This window comes from Protopterus annectens, chromosome 6.part0 (genome assembly GCF_019279795.1).
Source record: "Protopterus annectens isolate FY-2018-M chromosome 6.part0, PAN1.0, whole genome shotgun sequence".
Lineage (NCBI taxonomy): Eukaryota > Metazoa > Chordata > Ceratodontiformes > Protopteridae > Protopterus > Protopterus annectens.
The window spans coordinates 807,967,103-807,981,653 of NC_056737.1; positions in this window are offsets into that span (position 1 = coordinate 807,967,103).

Here is a 14,551-nt window from a genome sequence, read left to right on the forward strand (position 1 = left end):
TAACATGCATTGTAAAAAATGCAACTTTATTTTGTGTGATATATCTGATTTAGTACTCACCTTTTCTTTCAGCAACGTAAACTGTCATTGCATTTCTTAAGTAGTCCTTGCATAGGTTTATGATCACAAACCAAGAAGTTTAAAATAATGTTTTCTTGTTGTGTTGTCCTGCTGTGTACACTTTGTCTCAAAATCTAGCACTAATGCCCTGGTTGAGTAGAATAGAGTCAGAGGGCAGAATGAGTGGAGACCGTTACACTGGAGGGGCTTGTTGAGGAACTGACATTTATATACGTTTTCTTTACCTGATGGTTGCCTGTAGGAAAAATGTAAACAAAAACAATAAACTCAGAGAACAGCAAGTTTTGCTACCATTTTTGTCTGTGCACACAGAGATGCATTTTTTTACATTAAGTGAAGCAACGTAGAAATAATTGTTTATGTTCTTAATATTGTAGAAAATGAAAAAATAGGAAAAAGAACACATGCAGAATCTTCTTAATGAGCTACATTTTTGGTTTAAAAAATATCTTACCTATTTAGGTTATTTTGCATTCTTTTTTCAGTGGTCATCGTATTCCTTTGTCGTAGACCTGATGCTTGAATTTCTTTTAAACCAAAATGTCATAATTAAAAGTAATAGCAAAATGATTGTCTATTACTAACTTCATAGCTATTGTTCAAAAAGTGATTTAGAAATAGCAAATTGCTGCTGACAAGTCTAAATGAAAAGCTATTTTCTATTTAAGAAGTTTGATTTTTTAAGTATTTATTAGTTGTGAATGGCAGCAGCGTTTACTTTCTCCCTCATCTCTTCAATGTTAATTGATGCCTACCTGGTAAAAAAAGCTGCAAACAAACCAACATAAAAAGCTACAAGCAGAATGAAAATGGTGGAAAAAAAAACTCAAAACATGTCACACCCTGTTCCTTATGGGTTACAGTAATGAGGAATGACCAGGTATATACCTTATGCCCCAGGGATGGTTTATACAAAATGTATAGATAATCATTGTGGTGGGTGAAACTGTCAGCCAACAGAGTGTCACAAAAAGAGCCTGTTTGTTTTCTTTCTTTGTATTGCCTAATGTAGTTTAATGTTGTTTTTCTTCCATTTGGTGTACTTCATGTTTCTTTTGGAGATGCTGTTTTTTTTGTGGATTTTTATGATTTTCCTGTCTCTGTTCTGCTGCTGCTGTAGTTTTAGAAGGAAGAGAGGATTGCTTTGGTATCTATGTTTTATGTATCTGTTGAGACTAACCACGCGAGATGGGTCTTTGGTTTCTTTTAGCATTTAAAATATCCAGAGTAAAAAAACAGGGGTTTAAAACAGTTATGAATGATGCGTCATATGGACCCCCCCTTCTCATTGCTGAAGCATGGTAGTAACACAGTCTGAAAAAAAAATCTAGCAGTAGCCCATTTCAGAGACTCGTAAAAAGCAATGGAAAAGAGTGGGATTCATAGTAACTGACTGCAACACATATATTCATACTGACGAACAGTGACAGAAAAGCAACAGAAACAAAAGGCACCTCCTCCTAGTAAATGTATGTAATAACCAGATGTAAGTGAAAAATGTCAAACAGCAAATACACCCAATGAAAACCAATGACTCTAGGCAGAACACTCACATCAGAAACGATGGACACACATTCTATCTTACCACAGGCATCCGTAGTTTGATGAAAATGTGCACGTGCATCTAACAGATTTGCATTAAACTATCCACATCACATGACTGTTTTGCTTGGTTGTCCTTGTAAACTACAGTCCCCAAACTTGTATATACGTCATATGAAGTCACACCGGTATCCTACAAGGCAGTTGCTGTCCAGCACTTCATTTGGTGACATTCCTAAGGTTGACTATGCAGTTAATAACTGCCACAGTTGTCACCCTTCTGGAATCGACATTCCCATTTTGACACTTTAAGCACTGATGTTACACTCATTCTTCCAGGATGAAGTTGTCATCCTGGCAGCAGGATTGCTTTCTCTGTTTTAAATATTTTTTTTTTTTTTTTTTTATAAACATCGGGTGTCTCCAGGTGTTGTGGCATCTTTTTCATGTTTTAAGCTGACTGTTGAAGGCCTCTTCTTGTTGGCTCCTACAGACAATGTAAATACTAAGGCTACTTGCTACTTGATCTCTGGTACTTCTCAACTGTTGCCCTCCATTGCAGCTCATGTTGAAGCTTTCTGGCCCCTCTTCTCTCTCATTGTCATCACACTTGGCATTCTCAGTTTGTTTAGTAGTTCTGTATTAGATTGTTAACCACCTGGCATCACTCGGACATTGAGCAGCGGACATGAGTGGAACTGCAGCTGATGACTAGTAATTTCTTTACTGCAGGCATGAGACACAGTGCTGTTTGACTTGGTGCCACTGGTGAGGTGTGCAGCCTGATATGAGCTGTGCTCTGACATAAAGTCTTCTAGAAGATGAGTAGGAGGAAGTAGGTAATTCCTGATATGGCAAAGCTGGTTTTCTACACTAAATGAAAATACTGGGATGTCAGCTTTACTGTTCTAAATTACCATCTTTCATGAAGTCACTTATGGACTGTCTGAAATAAATTAATAAATGAATGGCAATAGTTTGTGTTTTCTGCAAAAGGGTTCAGAACCATTTACCAATGATCATTCAAAGATGGGGTTTGCTTATTTGCTTATTCCCTTATTCCCAGGTTTGTGCAAGGAAACTTGTTTCTGGTTTAGCCTTTAATAGGTACTTACAGGGTTAGGAATTGATTAATTCTGACAGGATTGTTTCTTTGTCTTCTAGTTTTTGTAATGTCATATTTCCCATGGTACTCTTTTAGTAGAATGCAATTTGTGTCAGTGTTGCACTGTATGAGAACTCTACTTGTGTAAATGTTACAGTGAATAAAAAATCCAGTTAATCAAATGTGTTTGCCTTAGCACTTGTAAAGTTTATTGTCTTTAGGGATTAGATGTGGAGTTTGAGTTGGAATAGAACTGAGGCTTTGTTTAGGGTTTGATTTAAGTTTAGATTTGTCTTTAGGGTTGAAATTAGTTTGTTTTATTGAATGTGTGGGGACAGGGATTTGCCTCCCAGTGTAAATACTGAAGCTGCAGTGAGATGCTGCACAAGTTCTGTGGATACCTGTGTATTTCTGTCTTTTGTGCATTTTTAGTGAGAGTGTGTGTTGATAATGTCATTTGTGATTTATTTTATTATTCCTACTACTATTATTGTTGCTGTTATTATTTGGACTCCTGTTGGCTTCAGTGAGTTTGTGTTCATGCAAAATGCTTTAGCTCAATTACTTTTATGTCCTTTCTACTGGTCTTATTTGGCAATTTGCCAATTTCTGTGTTATTTATTTATTGCATTTTCAGTACATGTTTTGATTAAGTGATTTATTTATTTATTATTTTACTGTCTGGACTCTGTTATGCTGTCTTCTACGAGTTAGTGTTGGGATATAATGTTTTAGATCTGTTCTTTTCAGTTCCTTTCCACAGCTGTCTTATGTCACAGCTTCATCCTTCCATTATCTTACTGGAAGCTTCTTTTCCACCTCAAGTCAATTCAACAGATGGCAGTAATTGACATTTTCCATTAGCAGGGTGCCTTATTGTCAGGAGAGGGTTGCTTATATACAAACATTTCTTAACTGAAAACCATTCTGTGCTCTGTAGGTGTTGGCTGGTCTGCCTTCCCAAAAACAGAGACTCTTTTTTTTCTGGGAACATACAACTTGGAGAGCTGTGGGTTTTTTTTAGTTTTAACTCACCATGCAGAATGCATTGAAAAAGCAATTTTCATTTTTGATCCGTGTGCAAACTTTAAAGTTACTGCAAGTACAGATTCTGAGTCTGCTGTGTGTGTGTGTGTGTGTGTGTGTGTGTGTGTGTGTGTGTGTGTGTGTCTGTGAGAAACCATTTGCAAACACTGTCCTAATGGAAAAAGCGTAATTAATAACAATAATAATAATAATAATAATAATAATTATAATAATTAACATAATCCAGAATGTATAAAGCATAACACTAATCTTTACACATGATTGGGATATGCACTGCTTTGTCAGATTTGTTTGTTTTCAAATTCAAATCTTTGCAACTGTCACTGTCTGACTGTATGTGCTATTTTTCCACTAATACATTCTACCCAATGTAGGAACATCATTGCTTAGATGTGTGCTGGCTGCCTGAACCCAGATAAGAATTGTATGTATCCATTTCAGGCCTTTTATCAATTCCCCATTCATAGAAGAAAATTGTTATCTACCTGAGCAGCCAGGTCTTGTGAGCTAGACTCTTCTGTCCTTGAGAACAGTATTTTCATTTCTTGATTTTTCCCCACCTGAATGATTTTCCCATTTTCAGACAATGTGTTGTACTCCATTTTATATACAAAACTGTGTTTGCACACAGATCTCAGCTATCCCCAAGATGCTTTCTCAGTTTACTCTGAGTTCCTTCCAGCAGCCTCCTTAGTTTCTTCATCTTTCCATTCCAGGAGAAACACTTGTTTTGCAGGTCACTGACAAGGTTATCTTTAAAATATTATCCCTAGTTACTTGTCACACTTATCCTCTGGACTTGAAGAATTAACTTTGTCATTGGGCACTAATGTTGAGTTTCCTAATGCAGTATTTTCCGGACTGATTAGCGTGTTGCATTTTTTCTCTTACAGTAACCTCAGTGTATGTGTCCTTGGCTTTCTAAAGGCTCAGTTTTTTGTAGTTTATAGTAAGGAGATTGGTATCTGTGGATCTTCTTGCTCTTGTGCAAAACATCATCTTTGTTTTCACTACATTGTGGACTTTTAGGAGATATTAAGTTTACAGAGATTTCTGCCAATAGATTGGAAATGTTATACTGTCCTATTGTTATACTGTCCTGTTAACCATTATGGCTTCAGCCAACGGCCTTTATCTTCATTATAAGGGCTTTGCCTTTAAATCTTTTCCGAGTTATATATAATCAGCTGATGCTAAGGACTTGTCTCATGACCTGCTAACCTAAGTGACTGTGGGGATCAGCATTGGGCACAATAGTGCATCTTTTCATTTAGTGTACTCTTAACACTTGGAATCAAAATGCCATTTTCAAATTTTACTGATAAAAAATTCCTATGTCAGAATCAATGAAACTGAAGGAAAAGAAAGCAGCATCTCAAAGTACAAAGTGATCGAATGCAACTGTGCACGTGCGCGCGCGCGTGTGTGTGTGTGTGTGTATTGTATGTATGTATGTGTGTGGTGGGGTATGCATGATTTGAAGCAAGGTGTATTTGTCTTGTAATGTAGCTCTTGTTTCTGTTTTGAATTGTTTTGATGTTTGGTCTTTTATCAAGTACAAATTGGAAACCACAGTTCCCAGCATTAAAAAAAAAAAAAAAAAAAAAAAAAAATCAACTGCACAACACTTTTCCATTTTTATGTTGACTAAATAACTTTGGTTTAGCTGAGTATGTTGTGCAGAGCTGCATAATATCACCATATTTATCAATTGGTTGTATTAATCAGTCTCGGGTCTGCATCATCTGTTGAAGAGCGAGGAGGCAGTCATTTTGCTTGTTCCGGTTCCAACTGACTGTCTTCCTGTGTGTATTTATTTAGGGTTATCCTGTTAGTGTTTAAGTAAACCGTTCTCAGCAGTAGCACAGAGTAAAATAAGCAAGCAAAAAAAAATGCGGTATCTTAGCTAAAAATAAACGGCTTGTACTTCCATGATCTCGCTGTTTGACATCTCAAGTCCAGAAACCTCAGAATGAAAACCAAGCACAACTTTTCTGGGATTTTTTTTTGGGAGTTGTGGTTTACTTTGAGGTTGTATGACCCTGGTGTTATGAGTTCAGGGTATATGCATGTTTGTAAAACTGCCCTGCAAAATTGCTTTTTTGAAAAGCTACTTTTGAGCTTTTTGCTTTGTTTTTTCCGCATTTGAGGTTTTTTTTTGTTCTAGTTTACACTGTGTATTAAAATATTTTGGTTAAATGGCCTTTATCTTTGCCACTTTGTAACCATGTGAAGGGCATCATTTAATTTGCTCCCGTTGGGTAAGAAATGAGGAAGTACAAGATTATCTGGGCATCAGTATCACCAGTAGTTATGCTTACAAGAGGAACTGCTGTTACTGGTACATACAGTCCTTAATATGTCTATTTCTAAAGAAGTGTGCTCTGCATCTGTTAGCTAGCAGGAGGGATGGTTTATGATTGCCTGCTTACTTTATTTTACCTTTTAGCAGATGTTGACAATGTGAATATGCTGCTTACACTTTGTACTGAATGTAAAAGTGGTGAATTCAAAAGTGTTTTTTGACTTGGACATGCAGTCAAGATATGATGAGCAGTGATCACTATTCCTGTTTGTCGTTACCTCTACAGTTACTACCATTCAACTACTTTTACAATGTAGGTAATGCCCGTGTGGTACTTCACTAAAACTCACCACTGAAAATAAGAAATGTTGCTGCGTGTATATTTATACTAGTTGCTGTTTGCAGTATGAGTAAAGGTTGGCTGTTTGGTGTTAGTGAAGCTGTTGTGATTCTGGGCTTTTGAATTTCCTTGTACTCAGCCAAGAAAAGATGGTTTCCTTTATTCATGATCATGTTTGGAGGTCCCCTATGATGATGGTGCTTCTTAAACAGGAGGTAAAAATTGAAAGGTAATGAGGATGGCAGACAGTTGGAATTCTGTATGATCTTGGACCTCATTAAAATTTGAAGTGTCAAGATCCGCTAGTGTCAGATTTCTTTAACAAATATAAAAAGACTTCATTAACGTGAAGTGTCAATATCCACAAATATCAGAAGTGTTAGTATTCACCAGTGCCAATGCTGAATTAATCCGTAGTTTAATTTCAAGTGGAAATACAGGTGAGTCTACCTTGAGTACTGGGCATATTCCCAAAAAAGTACATAGGATTGGTGGGGGTTCATTGTGCAGTTTTGGGAGTGTGCAGCTGACAGTAGATGCAACAGCCAAGGCAGTAAACAAGTAATACAAAAATAGGTAAAAAGCTGTGTCAGGGTTAGAGTAACACTTCACCCATAATCCTTGAAGAAGCAAGTAAATGACACACGAGTTTGGCAGCACAGTTAGCTGATCTTATGGTCCTCATTTGATTAAAGTTATACACGCAGTGAAACTATTGTTCATCTTTTCAGCACTTTTGTGATTGTTTTTTCACCATTTTGGCCTTATATGAGTGACTTTCAGAACAGCGCAAGTATAATCAGATCATTTAAATATTTTTGTAACTTTCCTTTGCTATATTGAAAGCAGCTTAACTGTACAGTAAGTGATGCTTGTTAGGGTTCTTGTAACCTGCCTCTTTAAAGGACACCAAAATTAAATTGTCACCTCTAGAGTAATAACAGTTGCAGATAAAACTTTGCCAGATGGATGTCAAACTAGTTTCTGTGGAACTGAAGAAAACATCTTTGTAAGAGAAAATATAAACCTAGATTGTGGTTATCTTACAGCTGCTGCTGCATGTACCAATAGGGCCCACACTGCAGTTGTTTGGTCTGCTGGACATGTGAAAATTTCTCCAGCTGCTACCCCCCCAACCCATAATGTTCTGCTTTCTGCTTCCTCCTTTTCTTTTCTATAGGAAACATGGCTTGGTTGTAGCAACCTGTTGCATGGCTACCTTTGGATTTGTTCATATTTCTGGTCATTTTCTTTTTTTATTTTCCTTTGCTTTGGACACCCTTTCAAGTTGTCATTGTTTCCACGGCTTCCCTTTGAATTTGGTTCACTTGAAATTTGAAGTGTTGCCATGCTGTTAACTAAGGAGGCGTGATACCCTTTAGTGATCATAGCCTCTTTTATTTGCCCCTTTGCTAATGGGCATTAAGATCTGTGCTATTAGGTCTGTCTTTCCATATGTGCTCTTTTTAGCTGCCTTTCTTGGGTATAATTTTCTTTCTTCCTCAGCTACTGCCCTCACCAGAACCATCAACCTTCTTTCTGGCCATGGGCATGGGTAAAGGATTTTCTTTGTTTAGTATCAACCCTGTCTTTGTCCCACTGCAGTGTAGACTGCTAAACAGACTTTTTGTGTTTATAGGAGTTTTTGATGATATTTTTTCGTACTTTTTCAGTGTACCAACTGCCATTCCCATTTTTATCGAGGCATGGATCCCCCTCCTTCTCTTGAGAGTTTCCTGCCGCTGAGCCATTGTTTCCTTGGAGAGTGAGACTCCTCCTAGTCTGACAAGGGTTTCTGGGCAATTGGTTCCTTCTGTGTATGAGCCTAGGTAATTATTTTTCCTGAAATTATTGGAAATGGAGGAGCCTTCTCTGATGTAATGAAAGCCTTGTGTAATTGCCTTTCAGTGCTGTAGCTGTGAATTTTAACAAGGCCGAGGTCTTCCTTATTCATTGTATAGTGTATGTTTATTGGAAAAAGCTTCATTTTATATTTTAACTTCCGCCTTCCATACAGTGTTATAGCTTTACTGAGAGCACCTTAGTTCTTTTCAGATGTAGATTTCATTAACCACAGTGGGCGTACACCTCTAGTCCAGTATATGGCTTCCTGTTGTTATCCCTTGGAAGTGTGAGACGTGATGTCTGGGCCACATTTTTGTTAGGAAAACTTTGGAGTAGAACCAGCCAACTCATTTGTACAGTGGCGGTGTTCTCTGTACTGATGGCATCTAGTGACTGTTAACCTTGTTGCTGTAGGGAGATTGTGCCAGTGCTGGTTGTATAGTGTTGCTGTTCTTTGTACTGATGGCATCTAGTGACTGTTTCCTTGTTGCCATAGGGAGAGGGTGCCAGTGCTAGTAGTTACTCGTGCAAGAAGTGGTGCACTTGTTTTGCACACACTGATGGCACCAGCTATGTGTTACTGTGATTGTGAAGGGAAAGAATGGCCACAGCATTTGTAACTGGTGTCAGGAGGGTGTGGTGGTATATGTCCTTCCATGCTAATGACATCATATGGCTTCCTTGGTAATTAAACATTATTTGTGTCTATTTCTCCAGAGAAGGTTGGGAAACTTGCTGGACTGAATGTGTCTGTGCGCACAACAACTGGCTTCTTGAGCTATGCCAAATTTATTGCTGGTGGTGATTCCCCTTAGAGCAACCAGAGTAGTGAGATACCTCCAACCCGCAAGCGTATACACACTCCACAGTACAGGTGTTGATCCTGACATCCATGCAGCTTTAGACATTGTATATATTTTCGTAAAGATGCAGGCTTAGTCTCCAAACCCTGAAGTACAGGTGTTGGTCCTGACTTCTCTGCTATTTTAGATTTCTCATATGCATTCCTGTAGGATGCATGACTGGTTTCCCCACGTCTGCAGTAAAGGCATCAGTTTTGATATCTCTGCAGACTTAGATTTTCTGTGCAGTTTTTTTTTTCTTTAGAATGCATGATTGGTATTCTGCTCAGGTTTTGTACAGTCTTTTATGAAAAAGTCATTAATGGGAATTGTAATCTAGTGGGTCACCAGCCCTTTGGGCATTTCAGCATTTCTTTAGTTTTGATAGAACAGGCTCTTTTAAACTGCTAACAGCCTTTAGACTGTATTTTCGCTTAACCAAAGTGTAAATCTCTGATCAGAGGGGCTACAGTAACCTAAATCATCATCTTCAGCACCAAGTCACCTAACTTTGGCTAAGAAATCGTGAATAAGTATCTCATGCAAGAAGTTCGGTGAAACTTAGACTTTTGGGTGATCTCTTCTATTATGGAATATTTCGATCTTAGAGAGGTTGCAGACTGCAGGTAACAGCAATGTCTTAAAGATGTTCCTTTTACCTTTTCTTTTTATTTTCTTGTCCCGTTGCTGATTGTTTCTTAACAGTGTCTGTGTTCAATGCACAAATTCTAGCATCTGTATTAAAATCCTACATAAAGAACCAAACACCAGGAGGTGACGGTGCCTTTAGGCAAACTTGTAACCAAAACCACAGAAACTAAAAGGCACCAAAGAGGTCTAAAATGGAAAAACTTCCACACCATTCGACCATGGATCAGGCAGCACACTTTTTTGACCAGAATTAATGCTCAACAGTATCACTGCGTTTTCGTCCCCAATAGAACTGGACTTCATCATTCATTCATTCATCTCATGAAGTCCTGTTCTATCAGGGACAAAAACGTGGGGATACTGTTGAGCATTAATTTTGGTAAAAAAAGTGTGCTGCCTGCTCCACGGTCGAATGGTGTGGACGCTTTTCCATTTTAGACCTCTTTGGTGCCTTTTAGTTTCTGTGTATTAAAATCCTGTTACCAACTGACCAAGTTCTCACTTCTTGTCCATTGGATTGTATTTGGGTGCTGTAGTTGAAGTAACTTGCATTTAGAGCAATCTGGACAATTCTGTCATTCAGAAATGTGCCTTAGTCCTAGATGCAGTCACGAAAACTGCTGACTTGTAGTAATGTCATTATAAGAGAAGGTGAATACAAGATAGCAGTTCAGGTGAGAAAGTGAAGGTGGATTCAGTCCACTTTTACACTCAGTATATGCTCCACTGAATATAGGGACACAACTGCCATGGGTGTGTGGAGATGGATAGAGTGGGTACCACATTTATATTGAGTTTCTATGGTGATGCATTAAGACATCATGATTACAAAGTTATTATGAAATGTGAGCATCTATGTGTATGTATATATATTTGTGTGTGTGTGTGTGTGTGTGTGTGTGTGTGTGTGTGTGTGTGTGTGTATATTTATATGGCTCTACTTCAAAATCCCAACACCCAGAATGTTGATGTTTAAAATTATCATCATCATCAGCCCCCTTTTTCCATTTTCTACATGGGGTCAGCTATCGTGTTAACTGTTGCCATCTCTCTCGATTCAGTGCCACACTCCTGCGTTCTTCAACACTCATGGCTGACTGTCGCAGATCTCCTTTCACACAGTCCATCCACCTCTTTGCTGGACTTCCTCATTTCATCTTACCTTCTTTTTATCATTCCTAAATCTTCTTCACCATATTGTCTTCTGCTTTTCTACACATGTCCAAACCATCATAATCTGTTCTCTTTGATCTTTTCTGCAGTTGGAGCTACTTTGGCTTCTGCGCTTATGTCTTCATTTCTTTGTCTGTCCCACAGTGTGCATCCTACCACCTTTCTCACGCACTTCATTTCCATCACCTCTAGCTTCTTCATCTGCTCTGGCTTTACTGCCCAGGTTTTTGGCATTGTTCTGCCATAGACTACACCTAAGACTCTATGCCATTTGGCTGCAGCCCCTCTGATTCTAGCTTTGTCCTCTTCATTCAGACTCCCCTTCTCCTCAACAACCCCTGGTACCTGAAGCAGTTTACCTGTTCCACTATCTTCCCTTCTATCTCAATTCTCAGTTTCTTCTGATTTCCGCAATTTGCTGTCATTACCACTGTCTTATCTGTGCTTAGTTTCATCCCATGTGCCTTCAGTTTTGCATTCTATTCCCCTATCCTTTGCTGAAGTTCTTGCTCTAAGTCTGCCTGTAATGCCACATTGCCTGCATGCAGTAACTTTGTTGATTTGTCCCATCCAACCTGTTTGCTAATGTAGTACATCACCAGTATGAACAGCAGTGGGCTGAAAGCTGAACCCTGGTGTACACCCACTCCCACTGGGAACCCTTCTGTGAGGCCGAACACTGTTCATACTTGAGTCATTGGGTCCTTGTACATAGCCTGTACTAATTCTACCAATGTTTCTGGGACTTCGAACCACCCCAGTACTGCCCAAATCAGCTTTCTTGGGATGTTGTCATATGCTTTCTCCAACTCTAGGAATGCCCAGTTGGACCTTTTCCTCATCTCTAGCTTCTTCTCAACTATCTGTCTCATTGCAAACATCGGGTCACTTGTGCTGCATTCTGATCTGAATCTGAACTGCTTATCTCCTGTCTTACATTCCACTATGCTGCATATCCGTTTATCAATCACCTTCTCCAGAACTTTCATACAATGTAATAGGAGTTTAATACCTCTGTACTGCAAACAGTTGTGAATGCCCCCTTTGTTCTAGTACACTGGCATCAGTATGCTTATTCTCCAGTCATCTGGGGTATGCCTTTCTCTCCACACTGCTGAGTACCCCCAGGAGCCATTTCTCCCTTGTCTCACCCAGCATCTTTATCATATCTGCTGTGACCTCATCTGAGCCTGCTGCTTTCTCTGACTTCATTTTCCTTGTGCTGTTCTTACTTCGGCTATGGTGGGCTCCTCTTCTTCTCTCATCATAGGCTGTTTCTGAGGCAGTACAGCTTTTGTGGGGTTTTCGTCATTTAGAAGCTGCAGGAAATGCTCCTTCCATCTGCATTTGATGTCCTGTGGACTGGTGAACAGGTTATTGCTGGCATCCCTTATGAATGGTGTCTGACTATCTTCCTTTAGAATCCTTGTTATCTTGGTTTAAAATCCAGAGACGAAAATCACGAAACCACGGAAATTCGAACGTCAGATTTTTACTAGGATAAATAAACACTTGCCCAACATGTCCTTTACTGCACTGTACTGTGATCCTGGAGTTGGTATATATAGTTAGAGGGGTATGGGAAGTGCAGCCCCCCACATTGGGTGTTGTGGGGGACAAAGCCCCCCACCTAGGTGGGTTTTACTTACCTCGGTGTGAGTTTTGTTTCCATTTGGCCAAGTGTTTACTTACCCTAGTAAAAATCCAACGTTTGAGTTTCCACTGTTCTGTGATTTTCGTCTCTGGATTTTAAACATTCATATTCTGGGCCTCGGGATTTCAAAGTAGACCCATATATATGTGTTGAACAAAGGGTTTTCTAACCTGTGAGAGCAAATGTTCATGTGAGCATATGTTCTTCTCTATGGAGTGTTTGCTGGCAGTCTTTTCTATAAGATTGACATGCAGCAGGGTAAGGGAATTTGCCCTTACCCCGCTGTTGTGATCTCTGAATTGGTGTATATAATTAGCAGGGGGAGTGAAAGGTGCATGGGGAGGTTAAGTCCTCCTGCAAAGAAACAATGTTTTTTGTTTCTTTCGTTTTGTCATTTTACTGTTCAGTATAAAATAATTGCTTTCTCTGTGTTTGCTGTTATGAACATTCACAGTTTGCAGACACATTTATTTATATGTATGTGTATGTATATATTATGTATTTATCTGTGTACGTGTGCATTTATGTGCGGAATATAACATTTTTTTTCCCATTTGGGTTTCCTGCAGATGTTTAATGGAAAATAAACCCCTGTTTCAAATGCTTCCTTCCATGCAAATTAGGAACTAGGCAGGAAGCTTCATGCACTCTCAAATGGTTGCATCACAGTCTCCCCTTAGACAATGCTAGATACCACTGTGCATGAGCAGAGCACACCTTTTGTGTCTTCCTATTGGCAATGATAGACTGCACATAAGTATGTAGACCAGGCTTTTAGCATCAGTAGAAGGGCCCACATCAGCTCTGTTTGTAGAAACTCTTGTCCTCAGGCAGAGTACTCTGCAGCTGTAAAGTGAATGGACAGTGCCCCCCCATGGCAGTAGAAGGACCTCTGCAGCTTTATCAGTCCCATTTCATCATTGAACATCAGTCAGTCAGTGAGATCTGTGGATAACTTTTGGTGGACAAGACCTTCCTAGCTTCTTCCTTCCCTCTGGTTGACCTTATGCACCTTAGAGTGCTTTTGGTGGCAGATGCCATATTAGGATTTTTAAGTAGACCTAGAGGTTGGCAGCATTGCATAAGTAGGCTCCTTCCTGTGGATGGGATTGTTGAATGTTCCCACTAGCCTGGAAGTGGATTCACCACTATTTACCCTTTTCTGAGGTGACCACATATATATCATCTCCATTTAGGATTCCCTATCCTATGCAAGACATTCACTGGGTGGACCCCCCTGTAACTTTTGAGGAACAATGCTTTTCTCCTCGCTCTTTTCCACTGATTCATTTTTGGGATGGGGTCCCTGCATGATACTTCAATGCAGAATGTATGATCCATCGAGGGGAAGGTGGTTGTCATTCATTGTAGAAGTACCAGTGCTCTCCTCTGTTAACAACTTCCATGGGGTATTATTTATATGTCTGCTCAGCTGAGTGAAATTATCTTATTTGGAGTATCACCAGTCAGTGTGGGGTTCACTCTGAATCACTGGGTAAAGTCCAAAATGATGTCCATGATAGTGCGCAACTCATGAACAGACAGATTCAGCACTAGTATCCTGAAGCCCTTCAGGTGCTTCGTACAGCTGGTGTCCAAGAATAATTGCCAAAATGTCTAATCCTTGATTCTTTTGTAAAGAACTATTTTTGCCTATAATCCATGTAGTGTTTTGCCACAAAGAGGCAAGGAGTAAACATATTTGAAGAACTCCATCCCCAAACTTATGTTTGCTCTTTTCCATTTTCCTCTAATTATAGATGTTCTGTCTTACCAGTTATAGTGGAGGCTAAACTTCTTTTAGGTTAGGGGTATCTTTCTATATTATGCAGACAAAGCCCTATACTTTATATTTTTTGCGTAATGCTTAGATTCTCCTAACTCAGTGTTGGCTGTTTTTCTATTATATATTATTATCTAGTATAGCTTTTCTCAGTGTTGGCTCCTTGTCTCATTGCCAGTCTGT